At 52.8% G+C, this 12374-nt stretch overlaps 1 long non-coding RNA gene across 1 annotated transcript in view; it reads right to left on the bottom strand.

Annotated features, from left to right (window-relative positions):
- Positions 1-6166: 6166 nt before the first annotated feature.
- LOC135276665 (uncharacterized) overlaps positions 6167-12374 on the bottom strand; it is a 45016-nt gene continuing 38808 nt past the window's right edge. The window contains exon 3 of the long non-coding RNA XR_010344192.1: positions 6167-6623. This is a non-coding gene — a long non-coding RNA (uncharacterized LOC135276665). The remainder of the gene's footprint in view (positions 6624-12374) is intronic.

The following is a 12374-nucleotide window of genomic DNA, read 5'->3' as shown; positions in this document are numbered from 1 at the left end:
CATGTTGGCTAGGCTGGTCTTGAACTCCTGGGCTCAAGTGATACTCCTGCCTTGGCCTCCCAAAATGCTGGGACTAGTGGGATGAGCCACTGTGCCCAGCTGTGTTGGAGCAATTTGTTACAGACCAATAGATAATTAAAAAAGCTGATTGCCAGCCAGACGTGGTGGCTCACCCCTGTAATCCCAGCACTTTGGGAGGCCGAGATGGGCAGATTGAGAGATCAGAAGATTGAGACCATCCTGGCCAACATGGTGAAACCCCATGTCTACTAAAAATACAAAAAAATTAGCTTGGTATGGTGGCACATGCTTATAGTCCCAGCTACTCAGGAGGCTGAGGCAGGAGAATCACCTGAACCCAGGAGGCGGAGATTGTAGTGAGCCGCGATTGCGCCACTGCACTACAGCCTGGGCGACAGTGCAAGACTCTTGTCTCAAAAAAAAAAAAAAAAGAAAGAAATGCTGATTGCCACAGGGGTGTGGGGGGGAGGGTATGGGAACAGTGGCTGGTAACCCGTCTCCCTCCACCCCATCGCTGTAGACTCCCCGCTTTCTGTCACCCTGACACCCCATCCGTTAGCCAGCCCTGTCCATTCCAACTCCAAAACCCACCCAGAACCCGCACCGCCTTCCCCACCTGCACTGCCACCAGCCTGGGGCAACTCATTCTCGTCTGTCATCTGAATTGAAGCAAAGGGCTCTCCTCCCTATCATCAGTCTCTATCCAGGTGGATCTCCTCAGCCACGTAGGCTTTTTTCTTCTTTAGAGACAGGGTCTCACTCCGTTGCCCAGGAGGGAGTGAAGCGATGTGATCATACCTTACCGCAGCCTCAACCTCCTGCGCTTAAGAGAGTCCCGACTCGGCCTTCAGAGCAGCTCGGACTACAGGTGCATGCCACTGCGCTCAGCTAATTTCTTTTTCTTTTTGAAATGGGGTCTCACTCTGTCATCCAGGTTGGAATACAGTGGTGTGATCTTGGCTCACTGCATCCTCCGTCTCTCGGGTTCAAGTGATTCTCCCGCTCAGCCTCTGGAGTAGCTGGGATTACAGGTGTGCACCCCCATGCCCGGCTAATTTTTGTATTTTTAGTAGAGACGGGGTTTCACCATGTTGGCCAGGCTGGTCTCAATCTCTTGACCTCAGGGGATCCGCCTGCCTCAGCTTCCCAAAGTGCTGGAATTACAGGCGTGAGCCACGCAAATTATTTCTAAACAATAGTAATAGCAGCATTTGTCTTATGAATCCTCAAAACATCTGTAGGCACATGCTATAATCAACCCATTTTCTAAATGTGGAAACAGACTGAGATCGATCTAGTAGAATTTCAATTTCAATTTCATTCATTCATTCATTCATTCATTCATTTTGAGACTGAGTCGCCCAGGCTGGAGTGCAGTGGCAAGACCTCGGCTCACTGCAACCTCTGCCTCCCAGGTTCGAGTGATTCTCCTGCCTCAGTCTCTCACGTAGCTGGGATTATGAGTGCGCACCACCACATCCAATTTTTTTTTTAATTTTTAGTAGAGACGGGGTTTCACCATGTTGGCCATGCTGCTCTCAAACTCCTGACCTCAGGTGATCCGCCCACCTTGGCCCAAAGTGTTGGGCTTACAGGTGTGAGCCACAGTCTCACTCTGTCACCCAGACTAGAGTGTAATGGCATGATCTCAGCTCACTGCAACCTCCGCCTCCTGGATTCAAGCCATTCTCCTGCCTCAGCCTCCTAAGTAGCTGGGACTACAGGTGCCCACCACCATGCCCGGCTAATTTTTTTTTTTTTTTTTTGGAGACAGGATCTCACTCTGTCGCCCAGACTGGAGTGCAGTGGCGCGATCTCCACTCACTGCAGCCTCCACTTCCTGGGTTGAAGCAATTCTCTGCCTCAGCCTCCCAAGTAGCTGGGATTACAGGCGCCTGCTACCACATCTGCCTAAATTTTTGTACTTTTAGTAGAGACAGGGTTTCAGCATGTTGGCCAGGCTGTTCTTGAACTCCTGACCTCAGGTGATCCACCTGCCTTGGCCTCCCAAAGTGCTGGGATTACAGGTGTGAACCACCACGCCTGGCCCTTTCTGTGTTTTTTTTTTTTTTTTTTTTTTGAGACTACAGGTGTAAGCCATTGTTCCTGGCTTTTTTTTTTTTTTTTTTTTTTTTTTCAGACAAGGTCTCATTATGTTGCCCAGGCTGGTCTCAAACTCTTGGCCTAAAGCGATTCTCCTACCTTGGGCTCCTGAGTGGTTGGGAGGTTGGGATTACAGACTCCGGCCACTGCGCCTGGCTCCAGGTAGGTTTTATTCCCATCCTCACTCTATAAATGAGGAAACTGAGGTTCAGAGAAGTTAAGTAACATGCCCAATGTCACACAGCGAATAACTGTGAAGCTGGGATTTGAACCCGAGCCCTCGGATTCCAGAGCCTAAGATTGTGAGTTCGGGTAAGTAATACCATGTCAGCTGACTATAAGACAGATGATGGTAAACAACACGAACCATTGGGCCCGGCAAGCTGACTCACACCTGTAATCCCAGCACTTTGGGAGGCCGAGGCAGTGGATCACCTGAGGTCAGGAGTTTGAGACTAGCCTGGCCAACATGGTGAAACCCAATCTGTGCTAAAAAAAAACAAAAATTAGCCAGGCGTGGTGGCATATGCCTGTAATCCCAGCTACTCGGGAGGCTGAGGTGGGAGAACCGCTTGAACCCAGAAGGCAGAGGTTGCAGTGAGCCAAGATCCCAGCACTGTACTCTAGCCTGGGTGACAGAGCGAGACTCCACTTAAAAAAAAAAAAGTTGGGCGCAGTGGCTTACATCTGTAATCACAGCACTTCGGGAGGCCGAGATGGGTGGATCACCTGAGGTCAGGAGTTCGAGACCAGCATGGCCAACATGGTGAAACCCCATCTGTACTAAAAATACAAAAATTAGCTGAGTATGGTGGCGGGTGCATGTAGTCCCAGCTACTCGGGAGGCTGAGGCAGGGGAATTATTTGAATCTGGGAGGTGAAGGTTGCAGTAAGCCGAGATGGCGCCATTGCACTCCAGTCTGGGCAACAAGAGCAAAACTCCATCTCAAAAAACAAAGAAAGAAAGAAAAAAACAAACAAAGAAACACCAGGGACCATGAGTTGATGGGTGGGATGCTGATAGGTGGCCAGGGAAGTCCCTTCTTAGGAGATGACATTTGATCAGAGGCCTGAATAAAGGGAGCGCAGAGCTATGGGAATATTAAAGAGAACAGGCTGGGCGCGGTGGCTTTGGGAGGCGGAGGCGGGTGAATCACTTGAGATCAGGAGTTCAAGACCAGCCTTCCCAACATGGTGAAGCCCCGTCTCTACTAAAGACACAAAAATTAGCTGGGCATGGTGGCCTGCGCCTGTAGTCCCAGCTACTCAGGAGGCTGAGGCAGGAGACTCGCTTGAACCTGGGAGGCGGAGGTTGCAGTGAGCTAAGATCACGCCACTGTACTCCAGCCTGGGCAATAGAGCAAGACTCCGTCTAAAAAAATAATGAAATAAAAATAGAGAACAGCCAGTGGGAAGCCCCAGAAATGGGTGCACACTGTGTGTGTCTGGGATGCAGTGAGGGAGCCGTGTGGATGAAGCAAGTCTAGGGATTATTGCACCCAGTTTGCACGTGTGACCTCCTTCCACAATTACTCATAGAGCGACTCCTTCACAACAGTCTCATTACATACGTTTGTATAATTCCCCTCCCTTGACAAGCGGGGAAACTGAGGCTCGGGGTGACTGACTGAGCTGTCAGAGGATACACAGCCAGAAAGCAATGGAGCTCCAATCTAAACCCAGCTAGCCTGACCCCACTGCCGAACCCCAAGGGAAACAACGTAGGGAGCAAATGCCAGCAGGCTGGGAGGGCTGCCTGGAGGAGGTGGACGTCACCAGACCTGGGGGAGGACCCTGCGGAGCAGGGAGGGAGGGAGCTGCCGCTGACCACCGCACAAAAACATGTTTCTGGGGCGGTTCTTGGAAGGCAGATTTCCAGGCGCCTGCCCCCAACGTGGCCCAGCCTCCCGCTTCCCCAGGCCCTCTCTTCCTAGAGGGAAGGCGGCAAGAGGCGCTTCATTAGCGCCTCTGAGGCCCCAGCAGCCCCGGGGGGATGAAAAGGGCCTAGGAGGGGAGCCGTCCTAATTTTGGCACACCTGGCAGGGGGCCCAGGGCCAGTGAAAGGGATTCAGCGGGGGCCGGCTGGGCAGGCCCGGACATTGTTCCTGCTAGAACCGCGGTCAGGGCTTCAAATGCAAAACCGGGCTGGGGGTGGGGGGTGCGCCGGTGGCCTCTGCTCTTCCTTTAATAGACCAAAGGACTCCGGCGGCTTAGCTCTTTTTCCTAATTTAAAGATATTTTCAGGCGTTTGGGAGCTCCCCTACGGCGAGGCAGGAAGGCTGGGAAGTGGGGGGCCTTGAAACTCTCTTCGAGGTTATCCGCGGATGATGGAGAAAAAGGCGTGGGAGGGGGGCGGATGCTGAGGTGGGTCTGGGGCCGCCGGTGGGGCGCTCGGCAGGTAAGGAGACCCGTGTTGCGTTCTCGGCTGTCCTCTGCCCCAGTTTCCCTCTCTGGAACCTTCTGGAGCCGTCCCCAGCAGGTAGGACGGAGGCAGAGGTACCCAAACGGCAGTTTCTTCCCAACGAGCTCTCTCAGGTCAACTCTGGAGGCCATCCCTTGGGAGGCGGATGGAGGAGGCTTGATCCCGCACAGCCTGGCAGCCGTGGTGCCAAGGCAGGAAGGAGGGTAGGGCGGCAAGCTGGTGGGGTGCAGCCGCCTCCATGCCAGAAGCTGGGGGCTCCCTGGATCGTCTCCTCGGCGGAAGGGTGCACGGGGAGCAGGAGCGAGAACCAAGGGGGTGGAGGGGGCCTGGGGCCCGGGGCAGTCTGGGGGGGTTGTCTTCCCTTCTCTCCTGGCCGCGCTGCCCTCTCGGACTTTTTCTCCCCTTTCCTTCCCCTTTTGCCCCGCTCCAGGCCCCAGCGCCCCCTACTCCCAACCCCCCGGCCTGCTCTCCCGCCTCCCGCGTGCCACCTCCTTGGGCTGCCTTTCTCTTCCCTGCTCCGACTTCCCAGCCATCCCCTCTCCCCCTCCCCAGCCTGCCCTCCTCCCTCTGACTGGCTCCCGCCTCCCCAACGCTCTCCCAGCCTCCCAGCCCCCTCCTCTCTCCCTTTCTCCCTCCCTCTCTCCCCTTCCTTCATTCCCGGCCCCTCTTCCCACCTTCCCCAGCAGGAGAGAGGGGGCCGCGCTCCCCCCCGTCCCTCCCCCTCCCTCCCTGGGGCCGCCGCCATCTTGCAGGATGCTGGGGAGGGAGCCGCGTGCAGGCAATGGAAACAATGCATCTTTTATGAAGCGATCCCCCCTCCCGGCCGGGAAACCTTGCATTAATGCGGCATTGATTTCCCTCGAAATAGAGGGGGCTCTCCCGCGCCCCCAACCCGAAGGGCGCAAGAAGGGAGGGGACCAGCTCCGGGGACGGGGAGGGAAAAGTGGGGGGTGATGGATTCTTCGCTCTGGGCTCCCAGCTCTGCAGCCGGCGCCCTCCCCGCGACCCGCCGGGACCTCCCCCCCGCGGTGGAACTTGCTGGGCGCGGGGCGCAGGTTCCCAGAGTGGGGGAGGGGCTCCAGCGCGAGGCCCTCTAGTAGCCACAGGGACCCGGCGGATGGGACCCCACCCCCCAATGCTCAGCCCTGGCATTGGCCCGAAAGGGCCCAGGGATCCTCAGCTGCCCCGGGGACCGCTGTGTGCGGCCAGGTCCTCCGGGACCCGTGTCCTCCTCTCCCCCCAGAACCCTCCGTGGCTCCTCATCTCCTCCGGGCCCTGTTTCCTTCCCCTCTTCTCTTCCATCTTGCTGTCTCACTCCCATCCTTGCAGCTCCCCCCTTCCCCTTCCCTGCTGCCTGCCCCCTCTCTCCGCACCCCCTTCCCTGCGTGCTAATGGCCCGGTGGCAGGCGGCTCCGTGGCTGTTTCCGGGGGAGGCGGGTTTGCAGCCAGGGGAGATGAGCGGTTGGGGAGGGGGAGGAGGAAGAATTATACACACATAAATCTGGGATAATGACGGTGCTGCTAATGGGGCCGGCGGCGCAGCTCCCGGCCGTCACCCCTCCCCACCCCGCCACACCCCACTACACACACTCAGGAACCAACCTGGCTTCCTGACCGGTCTGAGGGTCCGTGGGCCCCGCTCATCTCCTGGACTAGCCCTGAACCATCCCTGCTGCATATACGGGGTCCAGGCTCATTTCTGACACCCAGACAATCCCCCTCCAACCCCCAGTTCCATTTGCAGCGCGCCACTTTGCTTGCCCTGTGGCTTAGGGGCGGATAGTATCCCCAGCCGGACAGGTGGGTTCTCTTGGGTCTTCCATTATCCCGTCACCAGCCTGGACCGCCCCCTGCTCCCACATGACATCGTTTGCATAATTGAAGGACGATCAGATGGAGTTTCTTACCCTTTCTCCGTTTCACAGCTGTGTGACCTTAGGCAAGTCACTTAACCTCTCTGAGATTTAGTTCTCTCTACTTGTGATTTGATATTCAAAGAACCTGAGGCTGAGGTGGGACGGTCACTTGAAGCAAGGAGTTTGAGACCAGCCTGGGAAACATAGTAAGACCCCTGTCTCTGCAAAAAAGAAAAAAAAAAATCAGTCAAGCTAAGGGCCAGGTGCAGTGGCTCCCACCTGTAATCCCAGCACTTTGGGAGGCCGAGGTGGGCGAATCACCAGTTCAAGAGATCGGGACCATCCTGGACAACATGGTGAAACCCCGTCTCTACTAAAAATACAAAAATTAGCTGGGTGTGGTGGTGCGCGCCTGTAGTCCCAGCTGCTTGGGAGGCTGAGGCAGGAGACTTGCTTGAACCCGAGAGGCAGAGGTTGCAGTGAGCCAAGATTATGACACTGCTCTCCAGCCTGGTGACAGAGTGAGACTCTGTCTCAAAAACAATAAAATAAAAATTAGTCAAGCTAAGGGCTGGGCCCCATGGCTCACACCTGTAATCCTAGCACTTTGGGAAGTCAGGGCTGGTGGATCATTTGAAGTCAGGAGTTCAAGACCATCCTGGCCAACATGGCAAAACCCTGTCTCTACTAAAAGTACAAAAGTTAGCCTGGCATGATGGTACGTGCTTGTAGTCACAGCTACTCTGGAGGAGGAGGCACAAGAATTGCATGAACCTGGGAGGTGGAGGTTGTGGTAAGCGGAGATCGCACCATTGAACTCCAGCCTGGGCACTGGGCAACAAGAGAAAGACTGTTTCTCTTTTTCTTTCCTTCCTTCCTTCCTTCCTTCCTTCCTTCCCTCCTTCCTTCCCTCCTTCCCTTCTTCCCTCCTTCCCCCCTTCCCCCCTTCCCCTCTTCCCCTCCTCTCCCCTCCTCTCTCCTTCTCTCTCTCTCTTTCTTTCTTTTGGAGTTTCACTCTTATTGCCCAGGCTGGAGTGCAATGGCACCATCTCGGCTCACCACAACCTCTGTCTCCCAGGTTCAGGTGATTCTCCTGCCTCATCCTCCCAAGTAGCTGGGACTACAGGCGCCCACCACCATGCCCAGCTAATTTTTTTTTTGTATTTTCAGTAGAGATGGGGTTTCATCGTGTTGGCCAGGCTGGTCAGGATCACTCCTGACCTCAAGTGATCCACCCACCTCAGCCTCCCAAAGTGCTGGGATTACAGGTGGGAGCCACCTCGCCCAGCTCTTTCTTTCTTTTTTGAGATGGGAGTCTCACTCTGTCATCCAGGCTGGAGTGCAGTGGAGTAATCTTGGCTGTAACCTCCACTGGGTTCAAGTGATTCTCCTGCCTCAGCCTCCTGAGTACCTGGGACAACAGGCTCGAGCTGCCATTCCCGGCTAATCTTTGTATTTTTAATAGAGATGGGGTTTCACCATGTTGGCCAGGCTGTTCTTGAACTTCTGACCCCAAGTGATCCACTCGCCTCAACCTTCCAAAGTGTTGGGATCACAGCTCTGCGCCACAATGCCCAGCCAAAATTAATTCATTAATTAATTTATTTATTTATACGAGATGGAATCGCACTTTGTTGCCCAGGCTGGAGTGCAGTGGCCCAATCTTGGCTCGCCACAACCTCCATCTCCCGGGTTCAAGTGATTCTCCTGCCTCAGCCTCCTGAGTAGCTGGGACTACAGGCATACGCCACCATGCCTGGCTAATTTTTGTATTTTTAGTAGAGACGGGGTTTCACTAGTTGGCCAGGCTGGTCTCGAACTCCTGACCCTGTGATCCACCTGCCTCAGCCTCCCAAAGTGCTGCAATTACAGGCATGAGTCACTGCTCCTGGCCCAAAATTTACTTTTAAACCTTGACTCTAATTCTGGGTGTGTCCCACAATACCTGGCACCTACTAGATTTTCAAATATGTGTTGAATCAGTGAATAAAATAGATAATGTTGTGACTATATAAGGATATAACTGATGTAAAAGTCCTTGGCAGGTCACCGGCATTCAATAAACCAAGAAGTGGACACTGGCTGATGCCTGTAATCTCAGCACATTGGGTGGCCAAGGCAGGAGGATAGTTTGAACCAGGGATTCCAGAACAGCTTGGGCGACATGGTGAGACCCTGTCTCTACAAAAATTACAAAAACATTAGCATTAGCCAGGTGTGATGGTGCACACCTGTGGTCCCAGCTATTCAGGAGGCTGAGGTGGGAGGATCACTTGAGCCTGGGAGGTTCAGGCTACAGTGAGCCAGGTGCATACAATCCAGCCTAAGTTACTGAGTGAGACCCTGTCCACACCCCCACAAAAAGTAAACCTATGTTCATCAAAAGACATGGACAAGAATGTTCATAGCAGCTTTAGTTACAATAACCAATCACTTAGGCCAGGCGCAGTGGCTCACACCTGTAATCTCAGCACTTTGGGAGGCTGAGGCGGGTGGATCACAAGGTCAGGAGTTTGAGACCAGCCTAACCAATATGTTGAAACCCCATCTCTACTAAAAATACAAAAATTAGCCAGGCATGGTGGCTTGCACCTGTAATCCCAGCTACTCAGAAGGCTGAGGCAGGAGAATCACTTGAACCCGGGAGGCAGAGGTTGCAGTGAGCTAAGATTGGGCCACTGCACTCCAGCCTGGGCAACAGAGCCGGACTCTGTCTCAAAAAAAAAAAAAAAAAAAATCATTGCAGACAACTCAAATGTCCATCAGCAGTAAGATAAATACACTGTGAAACGTCTCCACAATGGAATATTTTACAAGGAAAAGAACAGGCAAACATGACAATAAAGATTCTTGCATAAAAGCAGGACATCAAAGAGGACACACCATATATTTCCATCTATAGGAAGTTCAGGTATAGGCAAAGGTAATCTATGATGAAAAAGTCAAATTGGAGGATATTGACTGAGAAAGAGCATTTGGGAATTTCCTAGAGGGAAAGACATATTCTTTTGGTCTGCATGGTGGACACGCAGGCATACACACGTGTAGAAATTCACCAAGCTGAAATTTGCGATTTGTGCACTTTACCACATTCATTTATTAAAAACAGAAAAAAAGGCCCGGCGTGGTGGCTCACGCCTGTGATCCCAACACTTTGGGAGGCTGAGGTGGGAGGATCACAAGGTCAGGAGATCGAGACCAGCCTGGCCACATGGTGAAAGCCCATCTCTACTGAAAATACAAAAATTAGCTGGGCGTGGTGGCGGGCGTCTGTAATCCCAGCACTTTGGGAGGCCGAGGCGGGCGGATCACGAGGTCAAGAGATCAAGGCCATCTTGGCCAACATGGTGAAACCCCATCTCTACTAAAATACAAAAATTAGCTGGGTGTGGTGGTGCACGCCTGTAATCCCAGCTACTTGAGAGGCTGAGACAGGAGAATTGCTTGAACCCAGGAGGCAGAAGTTGCAGTGAGTTGAGATCGTGCCACTGCACTCCAGCCTGGCGCCTGGCGACAGAGTGAGACTCTTGTTTCAAAAGAAAAAAAAAATGCTGGATGCAGTGGTTCATGCCTATAATCTCAACACTTTGGGAGGCCAAGGCAGGAGGATCACTTGAGGCCAGGAGTTTTAGAGCAGCTTGGGCCATGTAGCAAGACCCTGTATCTACAAAAAATATATATATTTTTAAAAATTAGCCAGGTGTGGTGGTGCATGTTTGTAGTCCCAGCTACTCGGGTGGCTGAGGCAGGAAGATCACTTCAGCCCCAGGAATCTGAGGCTGCAGTGAGTCATGATCGCACCACTGCACTCTAGCCTGGGCAACAGAGCAAGACCCTGTCTCAAAATAAAATAATAAAATATACAATAAAAATAAAACAGAGCAAAGAAAATGTCGCCTAGAGCCATGTGCGATCCATACGCTTTGTGAATCCTGACACCGCCTCTCCTTCGAGGTTGTACAACTGTCTTCCAAAGTTGGAAAAACTGTTAACAGCTGCCCAGATTCAGGAGGGAGGTCTCAGGGATACGACTACCCTCCCCCATTTCCCTGGGATGACAAGGGTCTGCAGCCTTCCCTGGCCCTGGGGTGTGGGCAGCTCCGTGTGAGGACAAGTGCTTGATCTGGAAGTTTCTTTCCTACTCCCTCATCCCTTTCTGGCCCAAGCTGTGGTCCCAGCTGACTCTGGTATCAGAGGCTGTGAGTGAGTTTGGTTGCTATGGCAACACGGCTGCAGAGATCCCCAGGAACCTGCTGGTCCGCCTCATTGCCTCACCGTATGGGGAGCTGCTTTTCCCCCTTAAAAATGAAACGGGAGTGGGGCGGGGGAGGAGTCCCCTTCTTCTGCTCTGGAAGGAAATGCCTCCCTCACCCCCTTTGTCCCAAACCCCCGGTTTGGAGAGGAGGGTCTGGATGGGACCTAGACTATGGATAAGGATGGAGGGAGGAGAATCCCTGCTCCCTGGGTTATAGCAGCCGTCCCAGGTTCACAGAACACGAGGAATGCGGTCTTTCTCCAGCTCCAACTTTTCTCATCTGTTCATTCATTTTTTCCACAGGAGGCATGAGGAGGTGATAGATGGCAAGAATGGTGCATGTCATTTGGAGTCAGAAGGAAGAGACGGTTGAGGGTCTGGCAGCTTTGCTCTAGTGGTTTTTTTCCTGTTTCACTTTTCACAAAATCGAGATAATCGTTTCTACTTGGTAGTGTTATTGTGAGGCGTAAAATGGATTAACATGCAAACTGCTTAAAGCAACTTCTGGCATATGGTGATGAGCTCACAACCAATCGATTATTATTCTTATTATTTCTTGAGATGGAGTCTCTGTTGCCCAACCTGGAGTGCAGTGGCACAATCTTGTCTCACTGCAGCCTCCACCTCATGGGCTCAAGCGATTCTCCTGCCTCAGCCTCCTGGGTAGCTGGGATTACAGGTGTGCACCACTATGTCCAGCTAATTTTTGTATTTTTAGTAGAGACGGTGTTTCACCATGTCAGCCAGGCTGGTCTTGAACTGCTGACCTCAAGTGATCCACCTGCCTGGGCCTCCCAAAGTACTGGGATTACAGGTGTGAGCCACTACACCCAGCCTTATTAGTATTATTATTTTGAGACAGAGTTTTGTTCCATCAGCAAGGCTGGAGTGCAGTGATGCAGTCGTGGCCCACTGCAGCCTCCACCTCCTGGGTTTCAGCCATTCTCCTGCCTCAGCCTCCTGAGATTACAGGTGTGTACCACCATGCCAGTGAATTTTAGTATTTTTAGTAGACACAGGGTTTCACCATGTTGGCCAGGCTGGTCTTGAACTCCTGACCTCAGGTGGTCCACCCACCTTGGCCTCCCAAAATGCTGGGATTACAGGCGTGAGCCACTGTACCTGGCCTGATTATTTTTTTATATGCCAGGTCACGTGTCAGTCACTTTTATGTGTAATACTATATGTAATCCAAGCCAGGTACTGTGGCTCACACCTGTAATCTCAGCATTTTGGGAGGCAGAGGTGGGAGAACCGAGGGAGGCCAGGAGTTCAAGACCAGCCTCAGCAACATAATGAGCCCCCATCTCTACAAAAAAATTTAAAAATATGTTAGCAGGGCACAGTGGTATGTGCCTGTAGTCCTGGTTACTTGGGAGGCTGAGGTGGGAGGATCACTTGAGCCCAGGAGTTTGAAGCTACAGTGAGATATGATTGTATCACTGCACTCCAGCCTGGACAACGAAGGGAGACCCTGTTTCCCTCCCTCCCTCCCTCCTTTCCTTCCTTCCTTTTCTTTTCTTTCTTTTTTTTTTTTTTTTTGAGATAGTTTCGTTCTTGTTGCCCAGGCTGGAGTGCAATGCTGGGATCTCAGCTCACTGCAACCTCTGCTTCCCAGGTTAACGGGATTCTCCTGTCTCAGCCTCCTGAGTAGCTGAGATTACAGGTGCTCACCAATATGCCTGGCTAATTTTTGGTGTTTTTAGTAGAGACGGGG

Source organism: Aotus nancymaae, unplaced genomic scaffold (genome assembly GCF_030222135.1).
Source record: "Aotus nancymaae isolate 86718 unplaced genomic scaffold, 86718_ANA_hifiasm-v0.15.2.pri h1tg000028l, whole genome shotgun sequence".
NCBI classification, from domain to species: domain Eukaryota; kingdom Metazoa; phylum Chordata; class Mammalia; order Primates; family Aotidae; genus Aotus; species Aotus nancymaae.
The sequence above is the reverse complement of the archived record's forward strand: the minus strand, read 5'-3'. Positions and strand labels throughout refer to the sequence as shown.